Source organism: Sminthopsis crassicaudata, chromosome 1 (assembly GCF_048593235.1).
Source record: "Sminthopsis crassicaudata isolate SCR6 chromosome 1, ASM4859323v1, whole genome shotgun sequence".
Classification (NCBI taxonomy): domain Eukaryota; kingdom Metazoa; phylum Chordata; class Mammalia; order Dasyuromorphia; family Dasyuridae; genus Sminthopsis; species Sminthopsis crassicaudata.
The window spans coordinates 721,643,918-721,657,326 of record NC_133617.1 but is presented as its reverse complement, the minus strand read 5'-3'; the positions used below and the strand labels follow the sequence as shown (position 1 = coordinate 721,657,326).

At 40.9% G+C, this 13,409-nt stretch overlaps 1 long non-coding RNA gene across 2 annotated transcripts; it reads right to left on the bottom strand.

The window, feature by feature from the left end:
- Positions 1-6,561: 6,561 nt before the first annotated feature.
- Positions 6,562-13,165, bottom strand: LOC141555823 (uncharacterized). 2 transcript variants are annotated; one of them, XR_012486349.1, is made up of 4 exons: positions 13,115-13,165; positions 12,388-12,469; positions 8,067-8,145; positions 6,562-7,461 (listed from the first exon to the last, which is right to left on the bottom strand). It is a non-coding gene; the product is annotated as an uncharacterized LOC141555823 (long non-coding RNA). The 2 variants fall into 2 exon arrangements; XR_012486350.1 differs by having other exon boundaries at positions 6,562-7,274.
- Positions 13,166-13,409: the final 244 nt, after the last annotated feature.

Sequence of the window (13,409 nt, the reverse complement as noted above, 5' to 3'; positions counted from 1 at the left end):
GGGTTTTAAAAACTAAACAGAGGAGTTTGTGTTTGAATCTAGAGACAAGAGGAAGTCACTGGAGTGGACTGACTGGTACTGTGGATATCTCTGCAAATAGGGAAAATCCTTCTGTAGTAATGTGTAGACTTGACTGGAATAGTGAGAAACTTGAGACAGGGGGAAAATTAGGAGGTGGTGCAGCAATTTAGGTGGGAGGTGATGAGGGCAGAACTAAGGTGGTGCCTTTGTAAGTGGAGAGAAGGAATCAAAGTTGAAATGTCATGGAGGTAGAAAAAAGCAAGATTTGGTAATTGATTAGATCAGCAAAATCTCCCTCTCTGTCTCATAGCTCTCTTTCTCTGTCTCTGTGTCTCTCCCCTTTCTTCCTTCTCTTTCTGTCTCTATTTCTCTCTGTCTCTCTCTGTTTCTGTCTCTGTCTTTTTCTTTCTTCCTCCTTTCTCTTTCTTCTCTCTCTCCTCTCTCTTATTCCTTTCTTTTTGGTTTCTGTCTCTTTCTGTCTCTGTGTCTATTTCACTTGTCTCTCCTCTTTCTTATTCCTCTCTGTCTCTGTTTTTTTGCCTCTGAATCTCTGTCTTTTGTCTCTCCTCTCTCATTCCTTGCTTTCTCTCTGACTCTGTCTCAATCTCTGTCACTGTCTGTGTGTATGTGTGTGTGTGTGTCTGTCTGTCTCTCCTTGTGTATGTGTCTTTCTGTGTGTTTCTTGTCTCTCTTCTCTCATTCTGATGTAAATTGTCTCCTTTAACCTCTGGGGGGGGCCCTGAAACTGTTCCCTTTAATCTCCAGGGAAAGGGTGATTCAGGGTCTCAAACTCTCCTCTAGGAGGGGCACACCCTCATGTCCATAAAGGAAACTCCCATGATAAGTAATCTCATTTAATTTTGAATTGAATTAAATTGAACTGAATTGAAAAACCAGTCTCTCAGATTCATCCAGAGATTAGGCCCCCAAAGCAGCCTCAATATCTAGGGCTGTATGCCCACACAGCTTTGCAGATGTCCTAACTAACAGGCCTTTGCCCACTGTTGAAGATATTTTCTTCTCAATGTAACCCACCTTTGCTATATTCCCTGTCCACTAAGAAAGCTGACTTCCCAGCAAGCTGGCTTCTTAATGTGAATAAATCCCATTCTCTGCCACAAATCTTGTGCCTTATTCATTGGGGTTTGTGAATTCTTTCTCAAAGCCTGCCACCTGCCAAGGGGATCCCATTGCTGTTTGGGGATCTCTTTCTCTCTATTCTCGTACCTGATCATTTATACCTCATCAATTCCTCCATCTCTATCTCTTTGTGTCTGTCTGTCCATCTCTCTTTGCCACTCTGTTTCATTCTCTCTGTCTCTGTCTCTCTCCTTTCTTTCTTTCTTTCTTTCTTTCTTTCTTTCTTTCTTTCTTTCTTTCTTTCTTTCTTTCTTTCTTTCTTTCTTTCTTTCTTTCTTTCTTTCTTTCTTTCTTTCTTTCTTTCTTTCTTTCTTTCTTTCTTCTCTTTCCTTTTGCTTATTCCTTTCTTTTTTTGTTTCTGTCTCTTTCTGACTGTGTGTCTGTTTCTCTTGTCTCTCCTCTTTCTCATTCCTTGCTGTCTCTCTAACTAACTCTAACTTGTCTGTCTCTCTGACTCTGTCTCTGTGTGTATGTGTTTCTTTCTGTCTGTGTCTCTCTCTTCTCCCATTCCTCTTTCTCTCTGTCTCTGTCTCTGTCTCTGTTTCTCTTTCTCTCTCTCTCTCTCTCTCTCTCTCTCTCTCTCTCTCTCTCTCTCTCTCTCTCTCTCTCTCTCTCTCTCTCTCTCTCTCTCTCTCACTCTTTCTCTCTCTCTCTCCCCTATCTTGTCAGAGAGAGGAGATCAACATGATGTAAAGTTTCTAAACCTAGTGCCTGTGACAAAAATGGGGAAGTGGGAAGTGAGGAGTATTTGGAAAGAAATTTAATAAGGTCAACTTGGGATTTGTTGAGTTTAAGATGAACCTGGGCCATCTAGTTTGAAATGTCCAATAAGCAATCATTAATATGGAACTCTTTGTTGCTTTCTTGTCTTTTTTCTTTCCTGGTCTTATTGTCAAGCCTCAGCTGGGCTCCTATTCTCATCCCACCAAAAGCCTGAGGCACAAAAGGAAGGGCCACACCTGCAATTTCTCTGGTGCAGAGAACTGACTGGGCATATGGAAGCAGAAGCAATTCTGCAATTTATAGTCCCGGAGTGTAGTCTCGGTCCCTATAAGGTGCAATCCTTTTGCTAAAGGTCACTGCCTATCTATGTCAGCTGCAGGACATGAACCAAGATGATCCGGATTCCTACACTGCACCACACTGCCACCTTTAATAGGTGATGTTTATATAGGCCAAGTGTTTTGCAGACATTATCTCATCAGATCCTCACAGCCCTGTGACCTCCCTCTGTGCTTTGTAGGACTGTGGATGGGAAACATGGGAAGGAATGTGGATAATCATTCTCATTGATGGGTTAGTTAGTTGTGCTAAAATGTTTTTTCCCCTCTTTTCATAAGGAATGAGAGGAAGGGAAAGAAACATTATCTATCCATTTATCCATCCATCCATCATCCATTTATCCATCTATCTATCTACCTAAATATTTTTAGAAACAGACCACATAAAAAGAAAATATATCAATTAAAATAAAAACACCTCTTCTAAACACTATTATTCCCATTTTTATAAAAAAGGAAGTTGAGGCTTAGAGTGATTAGGGGACTCAGCCAGGGTCTCTCAACCAGAGCAACCAAAGAAGTTTCTGACACTCGTGGGAGTTGTTATCTCTTCTATAGAAACAGAAAAGAGGAAATTCCTGCTGGTGCTGGATGCTCTAATAAGAGTGAGGATATGAAAGAGATTTGTCTTGTGGAGACGTTGATATCAGTCCATTCATCTTTCCCATGCCTGGCTGTGGTCCCCGTCGGCAGCCTCTGGCTGACAGTATCTTTGAAGGATGCTACAGAATTTGCCAACTCAGGCTTTAGTGTGTGACGAGCATCTAAACAACTGGACAGTATGGGGCTTCTTCCTGACTTTAGCGATTCTTTAGAGTTGGCCCCAGCTAAAAAAGGTAGTCTGTTGCAAATAAAATGAGCTTTCCTTTTATCTGCAGAAAGCTGATCCTGTTTTGTGCCCCAAGTAATCAGAACTAGAAGGGCTCAGTTGCATGGAAAGAGGCAGTCTCTGGGTTCCTCCTGTACAATTCCATAATGCAGATGCAGGCTCATTCAGGGCTGTCTCAGGGAGGTGGGAATTGACTGACTGATTGTTAGTTGGTCTAGCCAGGAACAAGAAAGACTGACTGACTGATGACAAGAGATATAGAGTGTGTGTTCATGTAAAAAGAGAGAGAGAAAGAAAGAGAGAGAGAGAGAGAGAGAGAGAGAGAGAGAGAGAGAGAGAGAGAAAGAGAGAGAGAGAGAGAGAGAGACAGAGAGAGACACACACACACACAGAGACAGAGAGACAGAGAGAGACAGAGGAGGGAGGGAGAAAGAAAGGAGGGAAGGAGGAAGACAGAGAGAAGGAAGGAGGGAAGAAGATAGAGGAGGTAAAGAGAGAGAGAAAAGGAGGGAAGGAGAGAGAAAGAGAAAAAGAAAGAGAGAGAAAAAGGGAGGGAGGGAGATAGAGACAGAAAGACATAGACATTAACAGAGATAGACAGAAGGATACCCAGACACAGAGAGAGAGGCAGAGATAAAAACATAGAGGGGGAGCCAGAAAGTCCTTTAAAAAGACACAAAACAAGGAAATGGGAAAGACTGAGAGAGACTGAAACTGACAGAAACACCCAGATATATAGAGAGAGACAGAGATAGAGAGATAGAGGGAGAGCAAGAGAGACTCATAAAAAGATGCACAGAAAACAAAAAGGAGCCGGGGAGAGACACAGAGACAGGGATGGAAGAGAGATGACACCAGAAAAGAGGGACTTGAGGTGAAAGTCGAAATCAAGGTGAAGAAGTGTCTATGTCCAGGTTGCTGAGGAAGTGATGTCCCCACTGCACTCTGTGCTGGGCAGATCACATCTGCACTACTGTGTTTCATTCTGGGCACCCCATGTTTGGAGGGTTGTTCAGAGAACAACGAGGATCCCAAAGAATCAGAATCATATATTGAGAGCTGGAAGCGAGTTCACAGGATATCTAATCACATAAGTAATAAATAGTAGAGGCAGGATTTGAATACAAGTCCTCCCATTTGTGAGTCCACACTTGTCTTCCTGTGCCAGATTATGTCCTATAATGATTGTTTGAAGGGACGGGGGACATTTAACTTAAAGGAGGGAAGAACAGAGAACTGGGGGCAGGAAGAGATAATAGCTACAGCTATCTCCCATTATAAGGAGTTTTAGATGTTCTGTTTGGCCCCCAAAAGCAGAAGTGACGGGTAGAAGTTATTGAGAGGCAGGCTTAGGCTTGTCAGAAACAGTCTTCTAGTATTTAGAATTCTCCCAAAGTGGAGTGGGGGAGCCTTGTGAAGTAGTGAGTTTATTATTGTTGGAGGTCTTCAAGAGAAGACCGCATGTTTTAGGGAGAATATTTAAAGCCGTGCTCTGAATTAGGAGTCCTCTGTCCTCCCTTCTAATTCTGAAGTCTGAAGAGTTCATGACTCCTTCTAAAACATTTTGGACCACTTATTCCCATCCAACTGGTACCTACTGATGCTTTAAGGAGGTACAGAAGACAAAAAAAAAATAAGGAAGAAAAGAAGGGCGAAGGGGGAAGGGAAATGGGACCAAAGGCACCCCAGAGAATTTCCTGGGTACCATTCCTTGTCCTCAAGCATCTCTAGCCCCAAGGACTGAAGGACTGTGGGGTTTTGAAGAGTTCTCTGACCTAGAAGGAGTGTGGAAGGCTAGTCTAGATGGTCTCTCATCAATTCACCTATCTGCTCTAGTTTTTGAGAACCTGAAAAGCATTTTCCCATCCTTTCCATATCTGGCCAAAATCCTAATGACAACATATCCAATAATAATGACCTTCAGTTTGCCCCCAAAGCTGAGAGTGGTACTTTTTTTAACTGAAAAAAACAGCACAGCATAGGGGGAAAGAAAATGGATTGGGAAGTCAAAAAGACATGGGTCTATTGATGAAGATAAGCAAAGAAACAAAGAAAGAAAAGGGGAAAAGGCAGCCACTAAATAACAGAGTGGATAGAGCACTGACCTTGATATCGGGAGGACCTGAATTCAAATCTGGTCTTAGACATTTACTAGCTGTGTGACCCTGCCACTTCACCCTATTTGCCTCAGTTTCCCCATATATAAAATAAGCTGGAGAAGAAAATGGCAAACCACTCCAATATCTCTGTCAAGAAAATCCCAAATGGGGTCACGGAGAGTTGGTACAACTTAAATGACTCAAGAATAACAGTTTCCTTCAATATGTATAGAAAAAGCCCAATTTGCAAAACTATCTTCACTTCAATTCAATTCAACAAACATTTGTCACTTATCTACAATTGGAAAAACATCATGACAAGTGCTGGGGACAGAAAAATGTCAAAAATCACAGAATCTTAGAATTGTGAAGGATCTCCAGAGATCATTAGCAAGAAACTCCTTTACAAAATTTTCATCAAATGGCCACCCACTCTTTCTTGAGTCTTCTCCAAAGACGGGGATCTCACTACTTCACAAAACAGCCTAGAATTCTACTTTGGGATAACTAGAAATGTGAAGGGCTTTTCCTGAAATCTAGCTTACATTTGCCTCTTTTAGTATTCTTCATTCCACTCTCTGGGGCCAGACACAAGAAATCTAGGCCCTCTTTCATGTGATGGCTCTTTAGCTGCTTAATTTCAGCCATCCCATGCCCTCTTAGTGTTCTCTTCTCTAAGATCCATACCTCCATTTCCTTCAAATGGCCACATCTAGAATAATGGATGCCTTTGACAGATTAGTAAAAAACTAATGGATGCTATATCAGAATGATACTTTTAAATAACCAAAAGAAATGCTAGATTTCAGTCATTTTTTTTCCAGATCTGAAAATCCAAGTTCACAGAGTCTTTGAAACAGCCTAAGAACCTTTGATAAAACCTTTTTCTAGACATGCTCTAATTTATCAATGATCTTAAAATGAGGCATCCAGAACCAAAAGTAACACCGCACATGTTGTCTGACAATGGAAGAATAGGAAGAGATGATCATCTCTCTGTTCTATGCATTATACCTCTCAATGCATTAGGAAAAACATTAAATGTCACAAGACCAAGCAGAGAACCAAGGGATGGTGTGGTACTATGGAAAGAATGTAGAAGATCTGGGTTTAAATCCTCACTCTGCATTTAATTCATCTGTAAAATGAAGGGATTAAACCATATCATTTCTGAGATTCCGTCTATTCCTAAATCTGCGATCCACTAGAAATATTGATCTATTGATATCACTTTATTTTTTTCCACAAGAATAACATGGTAACTTTGCCATGCCTTCAAGGAGCTTTTATCTTGCTAGAGGATACCACATGCATATAGATAAGTGTATCAAATGACATATCATATGAGATCCATTTGTCACCTATATTTACCATGACTCCTAAGCCCAATGAATTATATTTTATTGGGAGAAATTTCTCTCATGAGAGAGAATACAATAATGCAGTAGTATTATATCTGGATCTCACAGAGGTGGCTAGAAGGAGGAAATATAAACCAGGTCATACAGTGGAAAGCTTTGGGTCACTACTTATTATTCATTTTTCTAATTTAATCCAACAAGCATTTATTAAGCTTCTACAATATGCACAATACTATTCTAGGTACTGATGATAGTACAAAGATACAATTTTTCATACAATCCCTACTCTGTGTGCTTATATCTTAGAGTATGTCAACAGATATAAACAGATAAGTATGTACATAATTTGAGGAGAAGAAGGTACTACAGTGCTTTACAAACTTTTTAATTGTTCATTCATCTTATGTTATCTGATTCTTCATGATCCCATTTGGGGTTTTCTTGGCAAAGATACTGGAGTGGTTTGCCATTTCTTTCTCCATTTCACTTTACAGATGAGGAAATGAAAGCAAACAGTGTGAAGTAACTTGCCCAGGATCACATAACTACCGTCTGAGGCCAGATTTGAACTCCTGAAGATTTCTTCCTAACTCCAGGATCAGAACTTTATCTATTTTGCCACTTAACTAATCTTACAAAACATAAGGGTCTATATTAATGTTCTTCTTTCTTTTTCTTCTCCTCTTCTTCCTCCTTTTTTTCTTCTTCTCTTCCTCATCTTCTCTTTCTCCTCCACCTCCATCTTTCTCTTCCTCACCTTTCCCTGTCATCATCATCATCATCATTAAAATAAGGGGATACAAGAAAAAAAGAGATATCTAACTACCAGGAAAATCTTGGAAGGCTTCATGTAAGCCATGACTCCAGAGCTGAGCTTTGTGTGGTGGTCTCATTTTCAACCACATCCAGGATAAGAACTCATGCCAGAAACACAAGATTTTTCAGGGAATCTGAAATGTATACCAAACACAAAAACAGAAACCCATGACTCATCCATGATCACAAAAAAAGGGCACACATTAAACCAGAAATGGCCCGAGCCTCCATCCTTCCCCCTTCCAGCTCCTATTTTCAGTGGGATGGGGAGAATGAAGCCAATTATAAGGATTCTAGAGAAAGTAGGAAAGGTACATGAATTTAGATCTGAATGAAATAGTTTTTATCTGTTTAAGGGTCTCTGTGAAATGACAACCCTGGTCAGAAGCCATAGAAGCTTTAAAATTTTATTTTAAAATGATAGATTTGTGCTGTAGATAAGAGTTTGACTCATGGTCCAGCATCAGGCTTGCCCAGCCCTTCTGAGTTCTCACTGAGAGTGAGCTTAAAAAAACCACATCATCATCATAAGTTCAGGCTGAATTTATGAGCTTTGTAGTTATAGCAACAAGCCCCTTTAGCTGATGTGCAGCAGTTCCGTGAGACACTTACATAATAGTTAACTTCAAATGTAAGAATGTAGTGGGCACAAAGACTGAACAACACTCAGCTACCTCCTGCATCCCCCCAATCAACTGACAACCCACTAATTTGGGGATTATTATTTTTAAAGACATACGATTTCATCCTTGACCGCAGGCTTAATTTCCCCAGCTCTGAGTGGGACAGCTCATGCTTGGCCAATGTAGCTCATCAGGCTAAAAAAGAGACAAAACATGGACAGGGTAGTTCAGAGCTCTGCCAAAAGGAGGATTAAGAAGCAACAAAAACCACATGGCTTGAGGAAGAAGGATCCTCCATCAAAAGATTCTTTGGACCTGGTTGAAGGCAACATGATGCAAGGCCAGTGATCATCCCAAAAGATTTTTTTTTCCTTGAAGCACTCTATGATGAAAACTTCCTGTCCTGATTTGTGAGGCTCCCCTTGACCTGCTGCTCAGCCATTCCAGCTGATTTCTTCCCCTTCTCCAGTTTCCATCTTAGTCTGCCATCTCCCTTGGCTATATTTCTCTCTGGGTCTGCCCCTGGACACTCTTAGGGGAAGCCAGATGGGGATGCCAGAAAACGGATTGCCGCCAACCTCTGCAGGCAGCCAGGACAGGAAGAGATCCCTGTCCCTGGAAAGTTCAGGAATTACAGTCCCCCTGCAGATGGAGTCTCCCAATGAGGCAAAATGTGCCAATCGTTAATACTAGGCTTATGGATCAGCTGTGCAAGCCTAGAAGAATATAGAAATTCAGTGTGGACAATATGAGGGGCTTTCTAATGCTATGACCAAGCTTAAGGGGGAAATTTGGCAAAAAAAATTAAACTCAGTCTATCCATTTGCTGGCTTTCGACAGAGGCCTTATTCGCTTTTTTGTCTGCCTTTTCAATTTCCATGCTTTAAACAGGAACTAGAAATCAGTCATTATTCTGCCACTGAGGAAAAAAGCAGAAAGGGCTTCTGGAAACACACACACACACACACACACACACTTCTACCCTTCTCTTTCTTCAGTGAAGGGCACGTGCTGCCTCTTGAAAACCAGCTCTCCTGAGTTTTCCCCTTAGTTACTGACTACAGTAAGACTAAAGAACATCTCTCTTGTCTCCATCTCAGGCCCCCTTTGAGAAAAATCAATAGCCATTTGGCAGGGCCCTGGCACCAGGCCAGCTGTATTGCATCTTCTCTGGATAAGTCAATTCCACTTGCCATCTCCCAGATGTAAGCAGGAATGCCAGTAACCTTCAGATGAAGTTTAACCTCAATTCCCTTCCTTTGGTGGTCCCTGGATTAAAGGATTTACAGCTTCCAGGGGCTGTTCCGTGGTGCAGACAGGGGATAGGCCAGAGATGACAATGGGTGCAGTTTGTATTTAGGGGGGGAAGGGGAAAGCTCAGCAGTCAATTGTTACCAGTGTAGGTGAACAATATTTCACAATCACTGGGCTTCAGACTGGTCCAGCACCTTCCACTTTGGTCCGGCCAAAGGTTGGAGCACAAGGTGTGGTGTTCAGAAATGCCATTTTGGAAAAGGTGAGAGAACATACCTAAAAACACTTCTCATTGTTAGCAAAAAGTGGGACTCTTAGATCACTCACTTGAAAGAGGTAACAGTTAACTACGTTTCTATTTGGAGGTGAGGGGGTTCTCTTCTTGTAAAAACTTAATTTAGAATCAAAACAATATCTGTCAGGCTAAATTCTGTGGTGTTATCATACATTCTGTTTTTTGTCTTTTTTGTATCCCAGTCACTAAACATGGTACATAGTAGGTGCTAGATAAATGCTTATTGAATTGAAATGAAGCTCCTCCAGATCTATGGATTCTTTAAAAGTCTCCTATGTTGGATAAAAATTCTCTGAGAAGGCTAATTGCCCACTATTTCAAAGTCTGATTCTTTTTGTACATATATTGTATTTAATTTATACTTTTAACATGTTTAACATGTATTGGTCAACCTGCCATCTGAGGAGGGGGAAGGAGGGGAAAAATTGGAACAAAAGGTTAGGCAATTGTCAATGCTGGAAAATTACCCATGCATATATCTGGTAAATAAAAACTATTATTATTAAAAAAAAAATTCTCTGAGAAGTTTGACAATGAGTGTGTGAGGAGTGAACTCCAGATTCAGTGAACTCCAGCATTCCAGATTTTAAATGAGCCAGAAAGGGGGAAGGAGAAGCTTTGCTAACAGGCTGTTTCATATCTCATAAATCAATATCTGTCCATTTAAAAAATAACTGACATATAGCACTTTAAGATCTGCAATTTTTTTTCATATTTTCTCATTTGAGCCTCAAAGCAAATCTGTGACATAGATTGAGTAGATACTATCATTAAGCTTAATAAATAATTGTTGAATGATTGAATCCCCATTTTACAGATGAGAAACACTGAGGCTCAGAAAAGCTAAGCAGCTGGCCCATGATCCCTTAGCTAGCAAGTGTCAGAAATCGCATCCAAATTCATGTCTTCTTGACTCCAAGTCCAAAATGTCATCCACTATAACCATTGACCCTTCTGTCTTTTACCCAAAGACATCATCATTCTCCTTGTCTTACAGGCTCAAATCTTGGTGTTACATCCTTTATAATGTCTCTTGTCTCTATCCTTCTCTTTCCCACTCCAGGTCCCTTTCCTTTTCTACAACTGAGACTTCCACTTGACTAAATTATTGTGTCAGTTTTCTAGCAAGTCTCCTCTTCCCATCTCCTTCTCTGGTTCATCCTGCTAGAATTCATTTTTTAAAAATACCAATTTGCTTGTCATTGACTTCTCCTCCAAAAAAACAAAAAAACTTCAATGGCTCGGTCCACTGTCTACATGATACATTCTAAACCATTTTCCTGGCACCTGTGATTTAGCCACTACTTCCCTCTCCAACGTCACCCCCCACTACTTCCCTCCAATTTGCAGCATCATTTTTTGGTATTAATTTGCCATCTGGTTACATTTGTCACGACTCCGAAGCCCAATGAGTAATCTTTTATTGGGAAAAAATTTCTCAGGACTCCATCTCCCATGAGATTGAGCACAAGCAATGTTTGTGTCTGAAGTGTGATAGATATGGCTAGAAGGAAGAAATTATAAACTAGGACACAATAGAAGAGCTTTGGGTCCCTAGTCATTCCTCATTTTTCCAATTTAATTCAACAACTATTTACTGAGTTCTTAATGCTGCAAAACACTGTTCTAGGTACTGACAACACAGTACAGAGATAAAATATTTTTAACACAGTACAGAGATAAAATATTGTTAATACCTTAGTCCCTATCTTCAGTGGGCTTACATTCAGTGGATATATAAGCAGATAAGTATATACATAATAATTTGAGAGGGAGAGAATGCTAATGATTGGGGATTCCATGAGTGACTGAGCCTTGAAGGAAGCTAAAATTTCTTTTTTTTTTTTTTTTTTTTAAATTTATAGGCTGGGGTTAAGTGACTTGCCCAGGGTCACACAGCTACGATATGTTAAGTGTCTGAGACCAGATTTGAACTCGGGTCCTCCTGAATTCAAGGCTGGTGCTCTATCCACTGCACCACCTAGCTGCTCGAAGCTAGGATTTCTATGGAGACATGAGAGGATAGTGTAGGAGACTGAGAAGTCATGGAGGCAGGAAATTGAGTACCAATTTTAGGCAAGAGGATGTAGGTTCATTTGCCTGCAGCATAGAACAGGTGGATGGGAATAGTCTGCAATCATTCTAACAAGTTAGATCTCGTGTCTCCACAGCCTAACCTGCACACTGCATGCATTTAATCAATCTTTGTTGTTACAGGCAGTGTGATACAATCACAACCGGATCTCAAAACCCCCAATACACAAAATACACTTTTGAATTTATTCTGCATTATTAATATTTTCTGCATTGCTTCCCTAAGTGTAGGCAAGCAAGAAAAGAATAAATCCAGCTCTGATTTGTAGCATTTGTTGATTTCTAAGTAAAAATGTTTACGCTGAAAAATTAACAATTGGCTCTGCTTGCTGGTACTTCCTAGCTTAACACACTGCTGGTACAAAGGAAAAGAAGCATTGAGTTTGGAATCAGAGGAGCTGGGATTGGAAGCCCTTCCTGTGTGATCTTGGATATATGGGCACCTTCTCTGATCTTCAATTTCCCCTCTATATATTGAGGGAAGTGGGCTTGTCTGGGTCTGTTTCCTCATCTACAAAATGAGAGGGCCGGACCAGAGCATTTCTAAGTCTCTCCCAATTCTAATCTACAATTCTACGATTATACAACCACCAAGGTTTCTTCAGCTGCACAGTGTGTCCGTCTGCTGTCTATAATGATGATAGAAATAATAGCTCAGGTGAAATTGATGATTGAGGCTAAAATGGAAAAAATGCTTTTTAGCTTTCCAAAAGGGCTGTGTCAAAGCTTCCTTGCCAATCATTAGCTCCTTGGTCAACTCTGCTGATACCCTGCATCTTTTCTCCATGACTCACCTGGATATGCCATATTTTTTTCAAAAGAGAGGCCTTGCCCACCAAAGTAGCCTTGCCTTAAATGAGAAGGGAGTTATAAAAACTGTAAGGAAAAAAAAAGGCAGGTATAAGTGGTTATCCTTGGAAAGACCCCCAGGGAGATTTGGCCAGGAAAAATTAGCCTTGCTGGGTTGCCCTATGAGTGGGTTGCCCTATGAGTGGGTTTTAAGGGTCAGGGAATGCCCACATGTGGGGAAATACATATCCATATGCAGGACACTCTCTCTCCTCTTCCCTGCTGCTTTTCTCTCCCAGGGCATTAATGCTGGAATCCAAGCTGCTTCCCTCCTTTATGATCTGATCTGGAAATTAAATGCTAAGGGAGAGTGGGAGGAGAAGGACATGATTCTATTCCCCTGGGGGTTGTCTGTGATAAGAGGAGAATTAAGACCTCTAATCTTTTTCTAAAGCCGAAGCTTCAGGAGGGCATTGGGGAAGCAATTGAAAGGTTAGTAAGGACATTCTGCCAGGAAATGTAGGCTGTCTCATTACCTTTTATCTTCCAAATACATAAGGTCAGGCCAGATCTCCATATAGTTTGGAATAAAGCCTCTAAAGGAGCAGCCAGCTCTGGGGTCCTGTATTCTTTTACCCCATGGCACGGCACCCAGAATGCTAAGGAGACGCCCCTCAGAATTCTGGAGAAATCATTTAGCTCTTTCTTTACTAGCACCCTCCCTCTGCTTACCTGTTTCCTCTGAATAACAAAGATGACTTATTCATAAATAATAAATTAAACCTTGCATCTGAAGAGGCCTTTGTTCTTTTCAAAGTCTAGTACAGAGGAAAGGCTATTGGATTTTGAATCATGGGACCTGGGATCTGCCCCCAGAGGACTTCAGGCGAATCACTTTGTTTTCTCATTTGTAAAAATGTGGGAGGTGGATTGGATGACGTCATAGCAGGTCTTCCTAACCTAGTTTACATGTAATGGAACTCTGGCAGTCTGGGGAAGTTTATGGATCCTTTCTTCGGATAATTGA